General features: G+C 48.0%; 1 protein-coding gene across 15 annotated transcripts in view; it reads left to right on the top strand.

Annotated features, from left to right (window-relative positions):
- RIMBP2 (RIMS binding protein 2) overlaps positions 1 to 24660 on the top strand; it is a 338608-nt gene that overhangs the window by 224838 nt on the left and 89110 nt on the right. The gene's annotated exons all lie outside the window — the stretch shown is intronic.

Here is a 24660-nt window from a genome sequence, read left to right as displayed (position 1 = left end):
GTGTTAACATTTTATTGGATTCTCATAGTGGGAAAAAAAATTTAAACATAAAAGAATAAAATAATCATCACCTGCAGTCCTACAATCTAGTACCTAGATTAAGCCTTTGTATTTCACATGCATGGAACAGATCGCTATGCTGCACCCACCCACCCTCCTGCATCAGGAAGTGATTTTAACTCCATCTATACCTTATTTGGGGGAAATTTCTAGAACTCTGAGGGGATGCAGATCAGTGGTTGGCGGGGACTAGGGTGAGGTGGGAAATAGATACGGGGTTTCTTCTCGGGGTGATGAAAATGTTCTGGAATTAGTGTGATGATTACACAACCTTGTGAATGTACCAACACCTCTGAAATGTACACTTTAAAAGGGTGAATGTTACAGTCGGTATGTGAATTACATCTCAATTTAAGAGTGAAGATGCCCTATTCTCTCACTGCTGGCCCTGAAGGGGAACCACGCCCCTCGTGTGGCTCTCAGGAAGTGGCAGATCTGTACCCAGTGCTGGTGGCATGTAAGATGCCCCCGTGTGTCCAGCTGACACTCTCTGGAGGAAAGGCCAAGGCTAACCCTGACCATGCTGCTTTTTACCATTTGCTCTGAGTTTAGAACATAGCTGTAAAGGAATGAGATACCACCATGTAATTATTCATTTCAGCAGCTGCCTCGACCACTGACTGCAAGTTCTCTGAGGCAAAAACCGTGCTTCATTCAACTCTCTACCTGTAAAGCTTGGGAAAGTCAGGGTTTGGTGAATTCAGTGGCGGATGGGCTGGGAATCCAGGGCACACTCGGGGGCTTTGCTGGGGGTCTATTGGAGTAAAGTCAGCATGAAGGACAGTGTACGTGACTATGCCCCCAGGAGCTATTTGACAATCTGGAGACATTTTTGATGGCTGGGACCGGGGAGCGGGCTATTAGCATCGCGTGGGCAGAGGCCGGGGATGTTGTTAAGTCTTCTACGATGCACAGGACCGCCTTCACGGCAAAGAAATAAGTGGCCCAAAATGTGATTGGCACCGATGGTGAGAAGCTCTGTGAATTAGTTTGTTATTGTTGCTGTAACAAATTGTCCCAACGTGAAATAAAACAAATGTATTCTCTTACAGTTCAGGAGGTCAGATCCAAAATGAGTCACACGGGCCTAAAATCAAGGTCAGCAGAGCTGCCTGCCTTTCGGAAGGGTTTGGGGGGACCCTTCCCTGCCTTCCCCACCTCCTGGCGGCTGCTCCCAGCCCCTCCCTCTTATTAGAAGATGCTAATTGCAGAGCCAGCCATTAACATCCTCTCTCCTCTCTGATCTCCTGCCTCCCTCTTATAAGGACCCTGTGATTACGCTGCGTCCACTTGGATGATTTCCACATCTCAACGTCCTTAACTTAATCACATCTGCAGGGTCCCTTTGTCATGTAAGGGGATGTAGTCACAGGCCCCAGGGACTGGGAGGTGGACATCTTTGGGCAACATTATTCAGCCTGCCCTACCCTAGAGTATTTGAAGGAGGTGACCAATAGCACTGATGCTACCTGTGGGTAGAGGAGGCCCCGTTTATAATTTCAGGGCATGAAATTCCCATCTTTGTCTCCTGCCTGCCTGCCGGGCTTCAGGCCAGTCTCTCCTGCTGCCTGGAGTGGGTGAAGGGCCGTGCACTCGCACTGGCCTCGGGGGGCCCGCCGTCCTTCCTTCTGACCTGGGGACGAGCCTCATCACCGGGGCCTTGCACACGTGGAGACACCCCGAGTTCACGTCCAGGTTCTGTCCATGGCACCCTGCAAACAGCCCTCTCCTCGGCTGCCCACCCTCTCCAGGGGGTACACCCCAGGGGTGCCACCTGCCCTTCTGGGGGGCAGACTAGGGAGGAGGCCTGTGCAGGAGCTGGCGGGGGAGCTTGGGGACTTTGAGACGGGGAATTCCAGGGTCTGGGGAGCTGGATTGTGGTCCAGAGGGGAGAGTGTGGGCTGTGGATGGGCTTGTCCCTTTCGCCCCATTTCTGAGGGTGGAATTGGGTAGCTGATGGGCAGGCTGTGAACAGCCATCAGGAGACACGGTCATCTTTGTCACCAGGAAAGCAGCAAGAGCGGGAGAGGTTGGAGGCTGTGAGGGGCCCAAAGGGACAAGTGACAGCGTCACAGGGCCGGGGTTCTGGCACTCGCCTCCTCTCGGTCACCACCTCCCACTGTGCTGTTTTCGCCTGTTCTTCACAGGGTGGCCAGAGCAGTACCGTCCAAATCGAAGTCAGGTCCCAGCACCATCCCCAAACCATCCCCAGGACCCGCCAGCCCAGCTCCAGCTCACTTACCCAAAGCCTGGCGCCCTCCCTGGTCGCAGCCCTGCAGCGTGCAGCTGCCCTCGCCTCTCGGGACCCCTGTCCTCCCTTCCCGCCCTGACTCCATCCTCCCCCATTGCCCCGCCCCTTTCCTGGCTCTGTTCCTGGAGCAAAGCCAGGCCCTGAGCACCTTCTCCATAAAGTTCTTCTTCTCCATTTCAATGCGTGACTGGATGATGGGGCCCCCACAGGAGGGCAGCAACGCAGGATGCGCCCGACCAGGCTGGCCTGGGGCAGGGGCCTTGTTGGGAGCAAACGGAGCTCTTTCTCAAAAGATTTTTGCTCTATGCAAAAAGGGAGAGAAAAAAGACCCGGAGATTAGGAGAGGCATGTCCTTTGCAAGGGGTTGATTCCATGGCAGTTGAAAGAAAGCGCATGTCTTGAAAATTTGCAAAACCTTATGTGATCTGCCCTTTCCCACACCCAGCACTGAGAGCCTTTGGGGCTGAGAGCAAGGAGGGAAAAGATCAGGGAGGTGATGATTCCACTACGGTTGCTGAAATCCCTGGGCTCCTGGACAGAACCTGCCAAACTTTGCTGCTTTTAAAGAACCCCCCTCAGGCGGGGTAACTGCATGTTTTATAAGCATTGCCTCAATTTGGACCGATGGAAAGCACAGCGATTTCCATGTTCTTCTTCTGATATTTTGGTCATAATAATAAAAGGGCTCTTCAAAATCAACCTTCTTTTTTTCTCTCTTCTTTTTGTTTTTCAATTTGGTGGTTGTATTTTATTTTTTAATTTTATTTTAAATTTATTTTATTGAGGTATAGTTGATTTACAATGCTGTGTTAATTTCTACTATACAGCAAAGTGATTCAGCGATACGCATATTCTTTTTCGTATTCTTTTCCATTATGGTTTTTCACAGGATGTTGAATATAGCTCCCTGTGCTATACAGTAGGACCTTGTTGTTTATCCGTTCTAAGTGTAGTCGTTTGCATCTGCTAACCCCAAACTCCCAATCCATCCCTCCCCACCTCACCTTAGCCTTTCTTTTTTTCTTGAGCAGCAAAGCCCATCAGTGGGTGATGGGGAAGGGAGGGGGTGATTGCCATGCTGGGCGGAGATGCAGCTGACTTGGCTTAGAAAACCCTGTCGTTTCTGTAAACTTGGGTAAAATGATGACCTTGCATTTCCAGAAGTTGCCTGGACATCCGCAGAACTCCCGGAGTGTGATGTATGGTCTCTAGTTGTCATTGATTTGAACGGAATTTGATCCCCAAACCAGTGTCGGTCAACCTGATTTGCTGAGAACCAAAGAGAACTTGCCCAGGCTCGGGGGCCATGTGAGGGGGAGGTTGGGTGGTGCAGGATTCCAATCTCAGAGTGTCTGCCGCCAAGCCTGGACGGCTGGCTGAACCCTGACCGTCATCTGGGAGAAGCAAAAATGCTGAGCTGCTAGTTTGGGATGGGGACCGGTGAGTGGCCCGCAGAATCACACTGTCACTGGTTTTTACCAGATTGTGAATGGAATGTCTGTTTTCCTTCAAAATACAAAAACTATTCGTAAAACAGAGAAGACAGGATTTGGGGCTGTTTTCTAAGACAATCCAATGAGAATAATACCCCCTGCACGAACCAAACCAATAATAGTTAACCTGATGTGAATTCGTCCTGATTTTTATACTTTTAAAAATAATGATGAATTCATTATCTGTGTATATGTTTTTATCATGCTTCTTTCCAAGAATATCGTCAAATCACTGAAACCGTCACGTGTAATAGAACATGCTCAAATGATATGAATGGAAGAAGTGAAAAATTCAGATAAAGAGAAAGGAGAATTCAAATATGCCAGCCTGGAGGTTAGACACAGTTACTCTAAGATTCTGATTTGGCCTGTGTTTCCATACAGCCTGGATATAAAAGGAAATATAGGCAATTACATAATTCTCACTCCCTCAGAGAAGGGAACCTACTGTTTCCCCAGGAAAATGAGCATGGAGGACTAAATGTGATTTTCTTACTCGGAATGATATCTTAGAGGAGGATGCAGAACAATATAGTAGAAGATGTCTTCAGCAGCATCTTCATAGCAATTGAGGAGCAATTTTCCCGTGTGTCTTTCTTCGGGGGTTTCTTTGGGGAAGAAGACCTAACGGCCATTTTCCTGAGCTGTTAGCAAGGAAAATTGGGAGGAATCATTAAAGCCAGATTTCCCACACCTAGGAAGAACCCAAGAAGAATTCTTCGTAGTGGGAATTGAAGAATAGGAAAAGTAATGTTCCTGGACCCATTCCTGTTCTATGGAATTAAAAATACCAAGAGATGGAAAACATCAGAGTTTGAACAAAGATGGGATAAGAAGGCTCCGCTTCGCCTGTCCACCTCATCTGGTTGGGAATCACCCCACACCCAGCGTCCTCACCAAGAGAAAGGGGTGCACCCGTGCATCTCAACAGGGGTCTGCATAGTCAGGACACACCGTGGTGTCCCTGGCCCACAAGTGTTTATGACACGACCATTCATTCATTCATTCACTCATTCATTCATTCATGTTGATTGAGTACTGCCTGTGTACCAGGCCCAGTTCCCGGCAGCAGGAATGTTGTAATTAGCAAAACAGAGTCAATGAGAAGAGTCCATGCAGAAAAAGACATGCATTTGTAACATGATGTCAGGCAGTGATAAGTGCTTTGAAGGACAATAAATTAGGGCAAGGCAGTAGGAAGTGATGTAGTGACCCTTTTAAAAAGTAGCTGGGGGGCTTCCCTGGTGGCGCAGTGGTTCAGAATCTGCCTGCTAATGCAGGGGACACGGGTTCGAGCCCTCGTCTGGGAGGATCCCACATGCCACGGAGCAACTAGGCCCGTGAGCCACAACTACTGAGCCTGCGCGTCTGGAGCCTGTGCTCCGCAACAAGAGAGGCCGCGACAGTGAGAGGCCCGCGCACCGCGATGAAGAGTGGTCCCCACTCGCCGCAACTAGAGAAAGCCCTCGCACAGAAATGAAGACCCAACATAGCAATCAATCAATCAACCAATCAATCAATCAATCTTTAAAAAAAAAAAAGTAGCTGGAAACAACAAGGTCCTACTCTACAGCACAGGAAACTATATTTAATATCTTATGATAAACCATAATGGGAAAGAATATGAAAAAGAAGGTCTACATATGTATAACTGAATCACTGTGCTGTACAGCAGAAATTAACACAACCTTGTAAATCAAGTACACTTGAATAAAATAAAGAATGGTTGGGAGGGGGCTTCTCTCAGACACATCAGCTGAGCAGAGTGGGTGCTTCTCAATGCAGGGGGTGAAGGGGGCTTGTCCACATTCAGGGGAGGAGCACCAGGCAGGTGGAAAGTGCAAGGAGCTGAGATGGGCAGATGTTTGACGTGTCCGAGGGTCAGCCAGGTGGCTGGTGAACAGGGACGGAGGGGCGGGGGGTGGAAATGACGCTGAGATTGGGGTGAGGTCTGGCAGTACCTTATGAGCCCGAGTAGAATCCCAAGGGTTTTGGAATCTGCTCTAAGTGTCGTCAGACACCTTTGTCACAATACTGCTGCATAAGAAACCGCCCCAAAGCCCATGGCTCAAAACAAGAACGATTCGTACTGTTCCCGAGTCTGTGGCTTGGCTGTGCGGTGCTGTCGTCTTGGCTGGACTTGGCTGAACACGCAGCTGGCCGGCTATTGGTTGACGCCGGATGGTTTGGGTCAGGGTGACTGGCTTTGTTCCCTGCTGTTCCAGCCCCCAGCAGGCTAACTAAGGCTTCTAATAGCGGCATAAGGGGCCATGAAAGAGAGCACTGCGTGGGAGGACCCGTGAGGACCAGGCTGGAAGAGTGCAAGTCCCTCCCTCCCTCCCTCCCTCCCTCCCATCGGCCAAAGCAACTTCCAGGCCGGCCTGGTTTCAAGAGATGCAGGAACAGATGTGACGTCCCCTTACCAAGCCAGTGGATACACGCGGGGAGGGGATCGACGCTCCTGGGGTGGGGTGCTGGAGAGCTGAGGGATTGCATCTGCTTTTCATTTGTCGAGGGTCACTGCCGCACCGAGAGAAGAAGGCGAGGAGGAGGGGTGGAAGCAAGGAGGTGGATTAGGAGGGATTCTCTAGACACAGGATGTGGGTGCTTCCCCCAAGGTAGGAGTAGAGGGGAGAGAGAAGCGGTCAAGTTTGCATATATTTTCAAGGTGAAATCAACAGGATTTGCTGACAGATTGGCCGTGGGGTATGACAAGGGAGGGCCAAGGATGATGCCAAGGGTTCGGAAGTGTATTTGGGTGAGGGATGGAGCCATTGGCTGTGACGTGGATCATTAGGGGTTTGGATTGGGGGTCAGGGAACCACCTCGTGTTGGAGACGGGGTGCACCGTGAGCATGGGATCCTTGGTGCAGGAGAACCTCTGTCCCTCACGCTGGGGACCACCCCGCTAGTCCTCAGGAAGCGGCTTCATTCAATTATCAGATGACGTGAAAGGCAGGAACAATTCATTGGGGTTAAAGTGTGAACCACAGCGTCCTGTCCTTTGAACATCTGGTGGTCACAGTCGTCAACTAAATTGTGTTACCTTGTACCTGACACCATCTTCTTCCAAGTTCTCAGAGTGATGGGGGCAGAGAGGACATGCCATTCGGTAGATGAAGAGTGTGCATTTTACGTGGATGTGGTGTCACACAGCTCTGGAGTTGCGCCAACATGCGTTACGCATCTGTCTGAGCTGATAATTACTCCATTGATCACATCCACGTGTTGGCTTTCTTGTTTCCAAATATCACTGATGGGCCACGTGTCTTCATACTGATAATTCAATTTAGCAAAAGACAACATGTGCCTTAAGGTCTGTAATGGGTTATGTAAAGCAGGAGTGCACCAGCACATCGATATGTTAATATTTTTTTTCAGTGTCCTTTTTTGCTCTATCGGGGGGCCGCCAAGTAACTTTGCACTTGAACAGCCAGAAAAGTAGGACCAGATATGGTGATATTCAGAGGAAATGGGTCCCAGATGCCTCAGACACTGGTTTCCTGCAGACCTTCCAGTGTAATAGCCCTGATGAAAGCCCACACATAAAGACGTACTCAGGACTTCCCTGATGGTCCAGTGGTTAAGACTCTGTGCTCCCAATGCAGGGGGCCCAGGCTTGATCCCTGGTCAGGGAACTGGATCCCACATGCATGCTGAAACTAAGAGTTTACATGCCACAACTAAGGAGCCCCCATGCCACAACTAAGACCCAGCACAACCACATAAATATTAAAAAAAAAAAAAAAAAGACACATTCATGCAACAGGTATTTATTGAGCACCTAATATGTGTCAAACACTTCCTAGGTGCTGTCGTTGCTTCTGGCAGAGAGTTGATAAACAGATTGATGTATGCATCAGGGGGTGACAAACACAAGGGGATAGAGTGTGATGAAGATGAAAGTGCTACTTTATATTCAGTGGTTGGGAAGGTCTCACTGATTATGTGACATGTGGACGGAGACCTGGGTGAAGGGAAGAAGACAGTTGTGAGAAGTCTGGGGAAAGAATGTTCCAGCAGAGGGAACAGCAGATACAAAGGGTTGAGACAGAGGGCTGGTGCCTGCCATGTCTGAGGAACAGAGCAGAGGCCAGAGTTGCAGAAATAGAATGAAAAGGGGGATAGAGAGTTAAAAGAGGAGGCCAGGGAGACAAATAACTTAAGGTGTGGAAGGCCAAGCCTCCTCCTCACTCTCAGACACACTGCCTCCTTTCCGGTCTTTTCCTGGGATGCTCCAGCCACCGCAGAGCCTTTGCACTTGCTGTGTCTGCTCTCTGGATTGCTTTTGTCCTGGTCACCCTCCAGGAGAAGCACAATGTGGGCAAGTTCCATATCTTTTTTGCTTATCATTGTATCCTCAGTGCCCAGCCTGGCGTAGAGAAACCGTACAATACATGTTTGTGGGCTGAACGAATGAGAGAGGGAGGTAGTATAGTCTCAAGTCTGCCTTGCTTACAATAGCCAAGAGGTGAGCCCTCTGCTTTGGAAAGCCGTCAGGCATATATGCCCTTCCTCAGATGGTCTATCCCCTGGTGTTGAGCCACAGCCACCTTGATAAAACAGAAATTGCGTCATGTCCCCACTGCTTATGGTCCCACCAATTGCTTCTTACTGCACAGAGATGAACAGCTGGACTCTTTCCCGCAGGGCCCTTTGCTCTCTGGCCCCCACGTAATCCTTCAACCCTCATCCTACCATGACCCCTTACAGCCTGGAGCCGGCTACAGTGGCCATCCCTGTCTTTCTGGAACTTACTGCACTCGTGTCCACCCCAGGACCTTTGCACTTACTGCTTCTTCCACCTGGAAGGCTGTTTCCCTCAGCACTTTGTGTTTCTGACTCTGGGTCCATTAATTAGGTCTTGCTTTCCTGTCACTTACTTGGCAATGACTTTCTTGGCCATCTTATCTGTGATAGGAAGTTGCTATCACATCCTCCAATTCATTTTCTTCCAAGAAAACTTATCTTGCTTGTTTTAATTATTTGTATATTGTTTGTTTTCTCCTACCAAAAGGTAACCTCTTTGAGAGAGACTTTGTTTCAGTGCGTAGGACAAAATCTGACATCTAGAAGGCATTCGGTAAATATTGATTGATTGATTAAATTAGTAAACAAATGAATGAGTGAATGAGTGAACATGTGAGCGAGGGACCTCATGATACTGACATGGCCTGTTACTGCAAACACCTTCTGCCATCATGGAGAATAATGGAGCATGTGAAGGCTTGTGGTCGAGGAAGCTTGTCTAGAAGGATCACTTCTTTGGGGCTTACAAGTGCTTCTGTAAAAATGCAGCCACAAGTCAAGTGCAGCCTCTTTCTGGCAGAGACTGAGATTCTCCAAGAGGACAAACCGCAGGAGAGTTGGTGATTTCCAGCCTCTGCTCGGCCCAGGCTGGGTGACTGTCTGGCAAGGGGGTCCCCCCACGGAGCTCCCCACCTTCAAGCCCAGCAACCGCTGGATTAGGTATTGGCGCAAGTGTCTAACCTTGTGATAAATGGAGTAAACCAAGCGATTTTTCCCTCCAGCTTCTCGGACTCAAGGATTCTGCAAAAAAAAAAAAAAAAAAAAAGCCTAGTGTTTTTCATGTAAATTTCCTGTTGCCAGATATTTAGGATATTCTAGATCCTTAGCCTCTTACCAGCTCCAGTGAAACGGAAAAGGAACTTGTGAAGCTCCGGTTTTTGTGTATGATCGGAGCACATCCTGCCTCTCTTCCCTGTGTCTTCTTGCTCAGGACCCGAAAGATGGCTCTATTTGTCAGATGCAACAGAGACGTGTGTCTCTATTTTAGGACAGCATTAGCATCCTGGCAGGGAACGATGCCACACTCCAAGCGTTTAACTCAAGAGAGCTCAACACAGAGACCATTTTGAGAGGCGTGGAACCGGGGGAACCGACGGGGGTGGGAAGGCAGAGAGAGACCAGCAGAGCGGGGAGCTGTCCCCCGCTTCCCTGGGCCTGAGGGCAGTTCCTGGAGCTCAGTGGGAACTGCAGTCATGGAGAAGCTGCTGGACGGCTCTGTGTGGGGATGAAGAGCGTCCCCCAAATTCACATCCACCCAGAAGCTGTGAGTGTCACCTTTTTTTGGAAAAAAGTTCCTGGAGAGAGAGAGAGTGTGTTATTCCCTCCCATCCCTACTGACCACTGGGAAGCCCCAAATCATTTAAGTATTTGGACGTCTCCAGTTAAGACCGTGGAGTGAGGTATTTCAACACTGACTTTCATTTAATTTTAAAAAAACCATGAGTTAACCAGGACCATCCTTTTCCTTGACTTCAAGGATTCCTGAGCACTTTGTCGACTGGCCATGCTGGCAGCAGGTTTACAAGGGAACCTTTGCAGCCCCCTTTCCGGTTATCTGACCAGCACGCAGTGCAAATTGTAGAAATCTGACCCAGGTCTGTAAAAATATTTTTGATTAATTAAACTTAACCCATTATAGTTTATGATTCAAAGACAAGGGAAAAAGTATTCTGGACCAGACTTTGTTCTCATAATCAACAGATTAGTCAATTTCAGTGAAGATAATCTGACGCTTATTTTGTGTTAATGAACAACTGATTATCTGGGATGAATAAGTAACTCTTGAGGTGACAATCTTCCCTTGTCTCCAGCTCCTTCCCTCTTCCCCTCCCATTACTTTGCATCTGTGCACGGAGATTCATCCTTATACCTACGAATACAAACCTGCCTGCGGTCATTGTCAGGTTTAATTAAGGTTTCGGAGTTCATTTTCTATGTGCTGATACTCAAATGCCAATAAAACCCTCCAGGGTTCTCTGAACATGAGAATAACGTTTAGGGCTCCATCTCCAGCAAAACCCTTGATCCGAACAGATGATAGCTTTATCTAGATGTTCAGAGACTGGCAAGAAACAGGAAATGTATTGCTTTTGGATCTTCATTCTCCGCTCGTCTCCGTGGGGAGGGATTTAGGTAAGAGGCACTGCCAGTTCATCGGCTGGTGCTATGGGACACACACGTGTCTTCTTTGCATCCAGCAAAAGTATGGGACCAGATCTCATTCTGAGGCTCGGACCCCCCCCTCTGACCCCACCATGGAGTTGACAATTTTCTCCGTGCAGCAGGCAGCCCAGTTCTTTGTCCTCTGCTGGGATCCCCACCCAGCCCTTCAAAATTCTGAGCTACTAAGCATATAAAGTGTTCACCTTCACTGATCATCAGGAAAATGCAAATTAAAACGACAGCGAGATGCTGATCTCTTCATCAGATGAAGAAACTCTTAGGAGTGACAGTGCCCAGGGCCAGCGAGGAGTGGGGAGCAGGCATGCTTACATGATGCTGGCCGAAGGTGAATTGCTACAGTCTTTCTGGGTTCTGGAACTGTCCATATTTAGCTTCTGCATACTCTTCTCCCACAGTCTTCCTTCTGGGAGTGTACAGAAGACATAAAGCTCCCACTATGTGCCCCAGATCTTCATTGTAGCATTAGCCATACAACCGTGATGTTCACCAGAAGCAGATCATTCATGCAATAATTTAAAAATGAGTCACGTCCGTATCTAGTGACCAAGACATGTAGTCAAGTGAGGACTTCAACACATCCATTTGGACCCACAGCAGTTGGACCCCTGCTGTCCAGAACTGTCCAGAACCGAACCCACAGCAGGGCGATCACCTCATTTGTTCCCAGATCTGTCCCTCTCCCTCACCTCTCACCACCCCCAGCCCCTCGCAGCCCTGCAGCCAGTGGACACACGCCAAGCTGGCTCTTGCCTCCAGAGCTTTCCTCAAAACGTTGCTTGTCATCATGTAGGTCTCGGCTAAAATGTCACCTCCCTGACCGGCTTCAGTAGAATCGGTACAACTGCCTCTCTCCCCTGCACATCACCTTGCTTTCTCATCCTCCTCTATCAATCTCTGAAATTCTTATTATTTGCCAGATTCCTTGTTTATTTTCTGCATACCCTTCCCCAGCAGAATGTAAACTTCATAAGAACAGAGATGACCTTTGACTTACTTGTTATTCTACTCCAAACATCAAGTATCTGGCACAGAGTAAGTGTTCAGTTAGGGTTAGAGTTAGATTGTTATTTTTACTAATGTAATAGTTATTAAAAGAATGATTTCACAATTATTAAATAATAATTTAATAATTATTAATTATTTTTGCATAAACAAAAGCACGTGTCCAGGAGGTAAACTCCATTTCAGCACAAACCCACAGGCCCTGAAATAAGAAGCCAAATCGGATTCTGTTTCCCTGTTTCACCATCTACCCAGCTGCTCCATCCGGAGGTGTGCAATTACCCGTCCCTCGTGCTGGCCGTGCAATTCATGAAAAGTCCTATAGGTTTAAAGCAAGCCATCTAAAAACCTCCTGAGCCAACCTAACTGTCCTCAATTTCTACTCCTGCTGCCTGAGACCACACAGCTGCTCTCTTGCTCAGGTTATATTAAAAGTTTCCTAACTTCCTGCCTCTTCCTTTCCTCTGCTCTGGCTCCCCTCTGATCTTTTCTCCACACCACAGTCTTTGCAGACACAAATCCCCTCATTTTATACCCTGATCCACATCCTTGCATCCTTGCACGGCTGCCCATCGCTCTGAGAATGAGGACGACATTCCTTCAAGGCCCTGGTGGTCTGGCCCCTGTCGGCCCCCTTGGCTTCCCCTCCAACATTCTGCATCTCTCCCCCCATGCCAGTCACACCAGCCTTCCTTCACCCTTGACCTCACTTTGATCCCTTCTGCCACAGGGCCTTTGCACATACTGCTCCCTCTGCATAGAATGCTTCGCTCTTCCCTCTTCTAACCAACTCCTATGCATCCTCAAAAATCCACTCGTCTGTCACCTCCCCAGGGAAGCTGACGTCCCCAGGGCTCATCTTTTAGTGATGGAAGACTCTCAGCATTCAGCACTTCTCTTTCATGACACTTGTCACAAGTTTGCATTTTTATATCCTTATTTGATTAACACTTATCCTTACCACTAGAAGGTGAATTCCACACAAGCCAGGACCACTTCTGTTTTTGTCTTTATGGTGTTGCTAGCACTTGTCACATACTGGGTGCTCAATAAGTCCTGGGTGGATGAGAGAAACAGAAATGGTAAGTAGCTGGGGAGATATAATAGGCTATTTTTCTCCTCTTAGGTCCTTTAAAATATGTATGACAGTTCAAAGAAAAATTATAACACTGAGGGTTTTCGATGTACGTGGATGTAATAATCCATGGGAAGACCGTGACATAGAGAGAAAGTAAAGATGCTGAGACAGTGGTAGTGTTTCTACATTCCACTTGGAGTGGCAAAATTTAATTCTGAATAGATTATTTTAATTTAAACACGTATATTGAGACCCCTGGAACAACCACTGAAAGGTATATAAAAATATATAGTCAAACACCCAGTAAATACATGAAATGGGACACTAAAAAACATTCAAATCATTGCAAAGAAGGCAGGAAAGGCGAAACAGAACGATGAAAGGAGAGGGAACAAACAGAAAACAAATAAAATGGCAAAAACAAAATCAACACTTACCCATAATTGCATTAAAGGTAATTACTGTGCAGGTCACTTTGAAGCTCATATTTCATCTGGTCCTTGCAATGACCTTGGGAAGGTTGGATTCTTCTCCTTCACTCGATAAGTGAAGAAACTGAGGCTCAAAGAGGTACACACCTCACCTCAGAGCACACAGCTTATAAGTGGTAGAAATGACATTTGAACGCAGGTCTGGCTGACCATATGCCCTGCACCTGGCTGGCCTTAATCCCCAGGCCTGGCAGGCAGGGACCACTGGGACATGGTGAAAACTGTGCTTCGGAAAGATGATCTTAATAACCCTGAGTGCCACTGTCCCCGTGTTTTCAGAATCCATCAGGGTCAGAGGAGCAAGAGAGAGGCTTGTCTGGAGGCTTAAGGACAAATCAGGAATCAGGAGAGCTCCAATGTTTTATAAAGGGGCTCCCGACTTCCTAATTTTGTCCAGTTTGAGAAACTGAGATACTTTGGCTAAAATATATTTCGGCCTCCATGGCTCTTTTTCATGCTGTTCCTCATCATGAATGAATCTGACTTCCACAGACGGGAAAGGAAGTCATAAGGCATAGAAAACAAACAGCTTTAAATGCCTTCTTGTTTTTGAAGACATGAACTGAGTAAGTGCTGTGTTCTTTTCACCGGGTGTCTTGTAAGAGGAAATTGTGGGCACAGAAATGCTTCATTATTTCCACCAGGCGTACCAGATCCCATGAATGTGACATTAAGAGCATCGCTGTTAACTCCTGTTAAGGGAAATGACTTTTTCCTGAATTTCGTTGCCCAGGCAGGGCAGGAGCCAAAGCAGAAGACGAATCCCCCTTTGCTCTAACGTGGATGAGGTGACTCCGTTTTGCTCCACACTCGTTCCCACCACGTCACATCTGAGCTTTCCCGGGGAAGCAGCATCTTGACATTTGTAGGCTACTTAAGCATTTGTGTTAATGCTGACATCCGGCTATAAATATCACCGCTTTAAAAATACATCCTGCCACAGGCAAAGCATATCAAACAGGCGCTTCTCGCTGGGGCGCACGATCTTCAGGACTTTTCAGATGTGAAATGTTCCCATGGAACGTGGCCTGTGCCCTTGGAATTGGGAAGAGATTTGTAAAAGGAAACAGAAGCCAAACCTTAGGAATTTGGTGGGGGTTTGTCTTGGGATGAAAGCCGGGGATCTCCAGACTCTCTGCAAGGACCCAGGGGCCCCTTGTGCTCCCAGGGACAGCCTGGATCGTGAGGACTTGTGGAATTTACACAAGTGATGATGATGTAAATTTCCTCCCTGGAGAAATGCGGAGGGCTCTGTGCACTGGTCACGTGGCCAAGGGCAGCGTGTCTTCTGTGGCCTGAGAACTCCAGAGGGACTGGAAGTAACTCCAGGGCACTGCAGGAAAGGTTCTTGCATTGACTTTCCTGCAAAGTCTGCTGGATGTCAGCACACCCCACAAATAAGGGTGAGGTCCTGCAGGAAATCTCCCGTAGAGCAGACAGATGAGTGGAGAGAATGTGAGCACAGATCTGTGTTCAAATATGGCCTCATCATTTACTAGCTGGGCAACCTTGGGCAAGTTACTTAACCTCTCTGGGCCTCGGTTTCCTTCTCTGTAAATGGGAATAAAATATTTCCTGCTTCAAGTGTTGTTGTGAAGATTCAATATGTTATACGTGTTAAATACTTAGCACAACAATACTCGAGAACTTAGTAAACGTTATACGCTTAGATGAGGAGGAGGATGGTGATGGCTGGGGCTAGGTACCTCGGGCAGGGCGCTCTGGGAAAACCATGCCAGCAATCTGCTTATAGAAACAAGAAGGATGTAGATGTCCACCAGTTGTACCATCTGCAATACAATAAACACCAAGGAGGGTTTAACTGCAGAGGCCACACACATGGGATCAGAAGCTCCCGTGAAGGCTCATGGCTGCCCACTTCTCTCCCTCCTTCCACCCGCACCCTTTCCCAGGGTGGCAAAGTTCCGGTGTGGGTTTAAATGTGGTCTCTGTTTCAATCCTCTGGACTGGCCATCCAGCCCAGAGTTTCAGTGAAACCCCCTTGGTTGGTTCTGATGCTGGACTCATGGGTTTCAACCTATACACACCACAGGTACCCTGTGGATAAGAGTAATTTCCTTGAATAACAAAACTTGCTGCCAGTGACTTTGATCTTAGGACTTGTTTCCTGGCCCCAGGAGAGAGACGGCACCAAGCACCTGCCCCCGCCCCACCTCATTGCACCCCACTCCACCCCCATGCCCTTGCACCCCAGTTTATTCTCTTTCTGCTGCTGAGAAGTTGTCATTTTACTTCTGGAAAGCTCCTTTGGGTCTCTGGCTGTTTCTTCCCCAAAACAGGGAATTGAAAGGACTCCAAAACTGTCATGATCCACCAGCTGTCTCTTTATTTTGAGAAACAAGACTAAAAAGTTATGAAGATTCAGTGCATAATATGAGACGTTATAGAATTAAGTAAGTTTTGTGGTAGTCATAAATGCTGTTGAAAAATATTTTAGTGAGGACCATTTGGGATAAAGTTCATGCAAACCTATGTCAAATGGTTTTAAGAGACAGCAATAATTGGTTTATAAAGTGGGAAATATGAGCGAGGTTAGGCTTCAGGCAAGGTTGAATCAAGGTGCTCAGGTGATGTCATCAAGAATAGTCTCTCTTCATCTTTTATCTCTGCTTTTTTCTGTCAGTCCAGTTCACAGGCAGGCTCTCACCAAGTCATGTCAAAGATGGTACCCAACATCTCCTGGCCTGCATCCTACCAATTTAGTCACCATGGAAGAGAATGTCTCTTTCTTTCCTAATATTTCCAGTAAATGTCTCATGATACCAAAATTTGTCCCTTTGGTCTAGCTTTGGGCTCATGTACCTAGAAGAGTGTAGATCACATGCAAACCCTGGAGCCAAGGGTTGGGGTTACTCCCTGCAAAACATGAGGCTGAGAGTAGGGAAAGGCTGATGTCCTTGGGATAATTCAGGATACTGCTATCATTTGAACAGGAAATACATGCTGGGCAGAGAAGATTAGCAACCATCCATTGCAGAACAGGAAATCAGTAGGATGAGAGTAATTGGGACAAATTAGAGCAAGTGAAGTTTGAGTTACGCTTGGGGCACAGGGGGATTCGTGAATATTCAGGAGGAAATCAGACCATTAAGGGAAGAGGGAACCTCCTAATTGAAGTCAGGGAGGCAGAAATGACCTTGAAACGTTACTGGGACATGAAAGCTAGCCCAACACTGGGGTACTTGGTGGCCTGCCGAGGGGCTGATTGGCAAGCCCGGACAATGAGGGAAATGGGGACAGCTACAGCTGTCAAAGTCATCCAGCCAACCATCCGTCCATCCATCTATCCATCCATCCATCCATCCACCCATCCATCCATCCACCCATCCACCCATCCGCCCGTCCACCCATCCACCCATCCACCCATCCACCCATCCACCCATCCACCCATCCACCCATCCATCCATCCACCCATCCACCCATCCACCCATCCATCCATCCACCCATCCACCCATCCACCCATCCACCCATCCACCCATCCACCCATCCATCCACCCATCCACCCATCCATCCATCCATCCATCCACCCATCCACCCATCCACCCATCCATCCATCCATCCATCCATCCACCCATCCATCCATCCACCCATCCACCCATCCATCCATCCATCCATCCACCCATCCATCCACTGGACATCTTCACAGTAACTGTGACGGGAAGGTGAAAACCGAGATAGAAGGATGTGTTTGTTTCCCTTTTTCATCATTTCTAAAGCTTCCAGTATTCAGCTGATGGGTGTATGTCAGAAATAAAATGGAAAGGTGTTTGTGTCTTGTCCCATTTCTAGTAAGTTCTCAGCCCACTGGACTTTCAGCCTTTGGTGTTTTGGCAAGAAGACTTCCTAGACAGAAGGCTGGGGCCTGGACCCAGGGAGTGTCATCCTTGAACTTTTTCCACCCACTATGCATAAGCCACAGGCTTCAGGGCTCACTGAGATTGCATGTCTGTGCCCTACCTTCCAGGGGAGGAGATAATACAGACTCATTAAAGCAGCTCTCAGTCCAAGATCAACTACACTGAGAATGAAAGGAACAACTTTTCCTAGTTGGGAAGAAGCATCAAAACCATCTTTTTTTTTTTTGGTAGAAAAAGTTTCAAGCAAAGTAACGAAGGGATACTAAAACAAACCAGTGACATTGTGGGTTAGGTAAATGAAGCCACTCTCAGGCTGTAAATGTTCCTGGACTGATTAATCTTTACTTTGCAGGGTGTCAGCAGAGTTCAGATTTCAATGGGTTTTCATTTTTTTCTTCCAGTTGTCACAGTAAATCTATAAAGCAGATTTGAATCTAATTATAAAAACTCAAGTGAAAGAAATATAACATTTTCCCCCAAAGTTACTCAATTCCCTTAAGACGCTCATTTTGAAAGACTGCTAGAAGTGTAATGTCAGTTTGGAGTTGGCTTCATCCTTTTCCTTCAGTCTCTCAGCCAGATTTCAGTTGAAAGGCAGACAGCAATCTAGGTGTCTTCAGGTGGAGGGACTTTAATGCAGGGGATTAGTTACACAGGCAGTAGAAGAGCTGAGAAGTCAAATATGCACTTGGAGATATCACCTCTAAGGCTGCAGAGATGGGGGCGGGGTGATGGTCTTCCCAAGGGCCAGAGGCTGAAGCCATGGGTGAGGGCTGTCCAGAAGGAGCTAGAGCCCCAGGGGAGGAAGAGCCGCCTCTGGAGACAACATAGGAAGCAGAGAGAGGGAGAAATACCTGGCTTCCCTCTTCTTCCCACCTTCTGGTGCCTCCAATTGGCCAGTCCCCAAGAAGCAGGGGCAAGGCCATCTGGGAAATGTAGTTCTCTGTGAGCAAAGCAGAGAAGGGGGAAATATGGATCTGAGAGCATTAGGACAGTTTACTGGCACACACCAGGGTTATACCTAAGTTGGGGTTGGGGCCACATGATACCAAAAGGTGGAGGATTTCATCTCGCACCCACCCATGCATGAATATGCTGAGATTTCCACCATTCTGTCCAATTCTTATTATTTACATCTAGGCTTTAGAAATCCACAAACCACAATCTAACAGTTTTTTCCTGTCATTTTGGAGACAAGCCTTAAAGTTACGTGACATCATTGTAAAATACAAGACCAAAGGATTGTATCAGTTTCAGGTGCAACATTATGATTTTTTTTTAATTAATTAATTTGTTTATTTATGGCTGTGTTGGGCCTTCGTTTCTGTGCGAGGGCTTTCTCTAGTTGTGGCAAGCGGGGGCCACTCTTCATCGCGGTGCGTGGGCCTCTCACTATCGCGGCCTCTCTTGTTGCGGAGCACAGGCTCCAGATGCACAGGCTCAGTAATTGTGGCTCACGGGCCCAGTTGCTCCGCAGCATGTGGGATCCTCCCAGACCAGGGCTCGAACCCGTGTCCCCTGCATTGGCAGGCGGACTCTCAACCACTGCGCCACCAGGGAAGCCCCACAACATTATGATTTGATATTTGTCTTTGTTGCAAAACGATCACCACCATAAATCTAGTTAACATCCATCCCTGTACCTAGTTACAGAATTTGTTTTCTTGTGATGAGAACTTTTAAGATCTACTCTCTTAGCAACTTGCAAAGTATAATTAACAAAAGGACTAAAGAATTTAATCGTTCAGTTGTGTGAGTTCATATTGACCCTTGGTTATACCAGTGTAGTGCAGAAACCCCTGCTGGGTGGTTCAAAGCTTTGTTTTCTGGGCTCACCCGTTAGCCATAAGTTCTCTAGGGTCTCGCCTCTCTGGAACTTTCCAGAAAGCAGAGCCAAAGCCCTTCTCTCCAGAATTCACCAGTGTCTATGCACGTGTGAGCCTATCTGTCAACCTCTGATGAAGCAATGTTTTTCTGCGGGTGAGGAGGGAAGTTCTAGTCTCAGGTAGTTCTCACAAGTAGTTCATCGGTGTAGGGTTTGTGCACCAAAGCCCGGGAGAGTCCTTTTTTCTGCCCTTCACCCTGTGCACCCTCCCTGAGGCAATGAGTGCAGAATGGACCTGCCATCTGGATGGGACATGGGGGAGGAGTGGAGGAGAAATCGAAGGAGAGGCAGAAAGAAATATTGATGAATAGCTCAAAAATATTAACCTTGTAACACTGTGGTTTTCTATGTGTGTTTCAACATAGACATATCTGCTGGCTCTATTTGGAAAATCAGTGCTCTACTGGATGAATCAATAGCATATCCTTATGCCAGGACATATGAGTATGTTGAGTACGTGCGTGTATTTCTGAGTCTTGTCTGTTTCTCTGCTTTGGCTGGTTCACAGATCTTACTAACGTTCAACTCGCAGGTCCAACCCCATCCGTCGCCTGAGTTAATTTTTTCTCCCCACCATCCACTTAACTCCACAGATTTCAGCCTTAAAAACCAATCTCTCTCTTATTTTTAGTTTACACTTTTTCTCACCATCCCTTTAACTCTACTCTTCCTCAGTCTTCAAAGCCCACCTCCTAGAGGACGTTGGACAAATGAATGACACTTCCCTGCCAGCACGGTTTCCCTCCGGGAGAGTTAGTTGATGTGTCTGGTTCACAGTTTGGTTAAAATGTGGTGAGAATTGTATCTCCTCTAGTCTCTCCAAAGACAGAAGTCTAGTTTTCTGACAGCCACAGGGTGGATCTTCCATCCATAAGCATTGGTTGAATTCCATTTGGCAAATGTGAATTAGGCTTCTACTGCCTGTGGAGTATGGGCGTGGAAGAGACATTTAGAGTCCAATTGAGAAAGTGAGAGTTACACAAAATAAATCAGAACAGTACAAAGCCTATTATAGTCTATATGCAGAATAATGGTAATAATAATACATGTATAATAATAATGCACACATTATGTGCGGAATAATAATAATGCATATAATAATGATAATGCATCTGTTATATGCAGAATAATGATAGATACCATCAGTGATGGAGAGACTGGAGGTGAGGGTGAGCCGGAGCCATGGGGAAGATGTTCTGGGTAAGGGGCTTCACTGACCTATCATTTATGCCATCCCACTGTGTGCCAGAGACTGTGTTAGACCCTGGGGTGTATCAGCAGATGGAGATGAGTGCTCTAATCTCGTGGATCTCACAGATTAGCAGGGGGAGGGAAGACATAGAATAAATAAACATATAAGTAAACAAGATAATCTCTGGAGGGGATAAATGCTGTGAAGGGCCAGCCACGTGAAGATGCAGGGACCAGCATTTTAGGCAGTGGAATGGCATATGCTAAGACATGGGGGTGGGGATGATCTTGACATAACAGTGGAGCTGATCAGAGGCCGGCATGGCTAAGGCGTAGTGAAGGGGGGAAGTAAGAGATCAGGCAGAGAAGTGGGCCCCATCATGGAGGAACCCATCAGCCGCAGCAAAGATGTTGAATTTTGTTCTAAGTGCAGTGGCAGCCATTGAGTGCTGTGAGCAGAAGACAGTGTATCAGTCAGGGTTCTCCAGAGAAACAGAACCAGTCGGATATACAGAGAGAGATATGTAGATACAAGGGGAGGTTTATTCTAGGAATCGGCTCCTGCAATTATGGAGGCCGAGAAATCCCACGATCTGCCTGCCGTCTGCAAGCTGGAGAACCGGGAAAGCTGGTGGTGTACTTCAGTCCAAGTTCAAAGGCCTGAGAATTCAGGGGCTGATGGTGTAAGTCCCAATCTGACCCCCAAAGCACGAGATTCAGGAGGCTGACGTCCAAGGGCAGGAAAAATAGATGTCCTAGCTCAAGCAGAGAGCGTGAATTCCTCCTTCCTCCGACTCTCATTCCGTTCGGGTCCTAGGCAGATGGGATGGTGTCCTCTCACACTGGGGAGGACCATCTGCTGTACTCAGTTCCCCAATTCAAATGCTAATCTCTTCCCAGAAACACCTCCCAGACACACCCAGAAGTCATGCTTTCCCAGCTCTCCCGGCATCCCTTAGCCCAGGTGAGTTGACACAAAATTAGCCATCGCAGACGGCCGTGTTTGGGAGAGAGCACCCTGGCCTCTCCTGGGGACCTGTCGGGTAGCAGGACCGATGGCAGAAGACCAACTCCAAGGCTGGCTATGGTCCGGCCGAGGGGTGATAGCGGCCGGTCGGGCAGTGACGGCAGTGGACACGGAGAAAGGAGCCCATCCAGGAAAGGTGTTGGTGCAAATGCAAGATTTTCTAAAGACTTGGGTGCTGAGCAAGGAGGGAAGGGGGGCAAGAATGACTCCTGGCTTTTTGGCTGTAGGAACTGAGTGGCTGGTGGGGTCCTTGCTGGGATGGGGCAGCCTGGGGACAGAAGTGGTTGGAGAAAGAAAGTCAAAGTCCGTTTTGGACAGGCTGAATCTGAGCTTGCTCTTGTACGTCCACATGGAGGTGAGGAGTAGACACTTGGATATGAGTGTAGAGATGAAGATTTCATTTGGCAGCGTGAGTTTGTAAATGGCGGTTGAACTGGGATGTGGGATAAGACCCCGTAAAGAAAGAATGTCAACGGAGCAGCGGCCACTCCAGTGTTCGGAGATCAGACAGGAGTGGAGAGGAAGAGGGGACACCGGGCCAGTGTGGAGATCCCTGGGCCCGGGAGCGGAGGGAGTTTCGTGACCCTCCGCCATGTTACACGTTACATGCTGCTGAGGCATGGGGTCCCTGGGCAGAGAAGTGACGGCTGGCTTGGACAGCAGGGAGCCCCTTGGTCATCTTGGCAGGAGGCTGCCAGCTGAGCGGTAGGAGGGGAGCCTGGGTGAAGAAGCTTTGAAGGGTGAGTGGGGTGTGAGGCCGTGGAGACAGTGAACAGAGACGCCCTGTGGGCAGCGTGTTGAGAAAAGAAGCAGATACACGGGCAGCTGCTGGAGGGGAACCTGGCTTGGAAGGGACACGCAGGATGTGGGAAGATGCAAAAGAAGCTAAAACAGTTCCCAGCTAATCTTGTCCCCCAAGCTGCGATGCTTATCATAATTAACCTCAAACACCGTGTCCCTCTGAGACAGGCTGAGACCTGGACCCTTTGCTGCAGTGCCGGCACCTGGACAAATGTCTCCTCAAGCAAGAAAATACAAAGAAATTATAAGGGACTAAAAATAACTGTGTGCATCTGCAGTTGGGGCAAATTATGGATAAAAAGACACAAAAAGACCCAAAAAAAAAAAAAATCCAACTGCTACTTCTGAAGAGCCTGGAGGAAAAACAGGGTGTCAGGAGTAAAGGCGGGGCACTGCGCATGCCCGCTGCACTCAGTACCACCCAAGCGGTGGACAGACCACCTAAGCTACTCCTCTGCCCAACCGCCTGGGCCCACGCCTACCCTCACCCCAGATAAGGAGCCAGCAAGGGAACCTGTTGTTTGTTTTTCGCTCCAGCTGCTGCAGCAGAGGCCCCGCTAGAGCCTTGCTGGAATTTCTTGTCTGACCTTCTATCAATTTCTGTTGATTAAGGAAGGCCAAGAGCCCTGATCAGTAACACCCCAAGGGGCATATATTTTTACACATTTTGCTTTTCTGAAAACTACTTTATATTGACTCGGTATGTCCGCCTGAGGACAGCTATCTCCTTCCCAGTTGGTCCCATCCATCTGACCTACACACTCCCGTCCCCCTTTTGCCTCTAAGCGAGGAGCCCGCTATGTGTCTGTCCCCCCTCTGTCCTTTAGTGACCCCGATGCCTGCGACAGCACACCTGGAGCAATTTTGTACTCAGTTAGTCTTTCTAATGAACCCTTGTAAGGAAGATGGTTTCCTTCCTCCACTAATAACTTCCCTCACAAAGCTAAATAAAGATTACACAGGCTGCATTTGGCAGTGACCACTTCCAAAATAAACAGAAGCGCAAAGATTAGCTGGAACAATAGTATCATTAAACAGCTGCATAATTGTTCATCCTTCGGGAGCCTGAAAATGTGGATCTGCTCCTGGTAGAGTTTCACGGTGAAGACGGCCGTGGAGAAGTGGCCTCAGGCCAGCAAAGGGTCAGTGTTCGGGCCCCTGGCTCTGTGGTTTGCCACTCTTGGGGTGGCTTCCAGGCTCTGCTGCAGCACCCTGTGTGGCTTAAGCAAGTCACTCAGCTTCCCTGAGGCGGTGGCCTATTGTAAAAGTGACCACAGCACCCAGCTGTCAGCATTGGGTGAGATAGGGCCTGGTACTTAGTCAGTGAGTACTAAATGGTAGCACATTTTGTTTAACTCCATCACCTTACCAGTGCCATCACCCTAGTCACTCATTGCCTTGCTGGTAGAGTCCCTGGTCACCAGATACATTCTACCCCGACCCCCCTGCCCCGTGCACCTTGAGTTTTATACTAAAGTGGCATCACGTGATACTTCATAACATGATGCTGCATTACATGATATTGAATTGCGTGATACTTTATAACATGTTGCTCTATTACACAATGCCAAATGACATGATACTCTACCACATGATACTGTATCACATGACACTTTATTACATGAAGCTGCATTACAGGGTCCTGCCTTACATGATACTGCACAAGGTCCATGGGAAGGGGTTTTCTTATATTTAGAGTAAAAGGTAATAGGCTTCATAGATGCCAGGTAGTACCCTAAGTCATGTAATATTCAAAACCCCTTTTCGAAGCAGGTGTTCATTCATAATTAACTAATCAACATTGTTAATTAATTACCCATCTAAAAGTTGATCCATATGCTAATAAACAGTTCATCCCGAAGAAGGAAATGAAGCCCAGAGAGGGTAAGTCACTAGCTAGAGGCAGCAGAGCTGGGATTTGAACCCAGGCCGTCTGGTTCTTGATCACCTCACCCTGCCCTTTTATTGACCTGAAATACCAGAAGCACACCTCCACCATCACCGTCCCTGCAAGCACCTGCTGGGGAATGTTCAGAAAATTCCCGGAGCTGGGCGAGGCCAATGTGGCTGGAACAGACTGGGTGGTCAGAGCCGAGTCCGAGGAGTCAGGAGGGAAGATCACAAAGGATGGCTTATTTACTGAGTGACCTGTCCAGGGGCAGGGACCACAGCCGGAGACAAGGAGACTGTTTACATCCTAGGGAGGGGAAGCAGACAGTGGGCTAGTAGAGTGTGAAATATATTAGATGGTGCTAAGTGCTCTGGAGTGAAATAAAACAGGGGTGGAGAAAAGGATGCTGCAGGGGGGTTGGTTATAGTTTTAAATATGGCTTCACTGAGAAGGTGGTATTTGGGCAAAGCCTGGACCTTGAGAGAACAAGCTCTTCCAATATTGGGGATGGGGGAAGAGTGTGGCTGGCAGAGGGAACAGCATGTGCAAAGGCCCTGAGGTGGAAGTTTGCCTGGTCTTTGGAAAGAGTAAGAAAGCCCGGGTGTGTGCAGCGGAGCGG

The sequence above is a fragment of the Balaenoptera borealis genome, assembly GCF_965194805.1.
Source record: "Balaenoptera borealis genome assembly, chromosome: 14".
In the NCBI taxonomy this organism is placed as follows: Eukaryota; Metazoa; Chordata; class Mammalia; order Artiodactyla; family Balaenopteridae; genus Balaenoptera; species Balaenoptera borealis.
The sequence above is the reverse complement of the archived record's forward strand: the minus strand, read 5'-3'. Positions and strand labels throughout refer to the sequence as shown.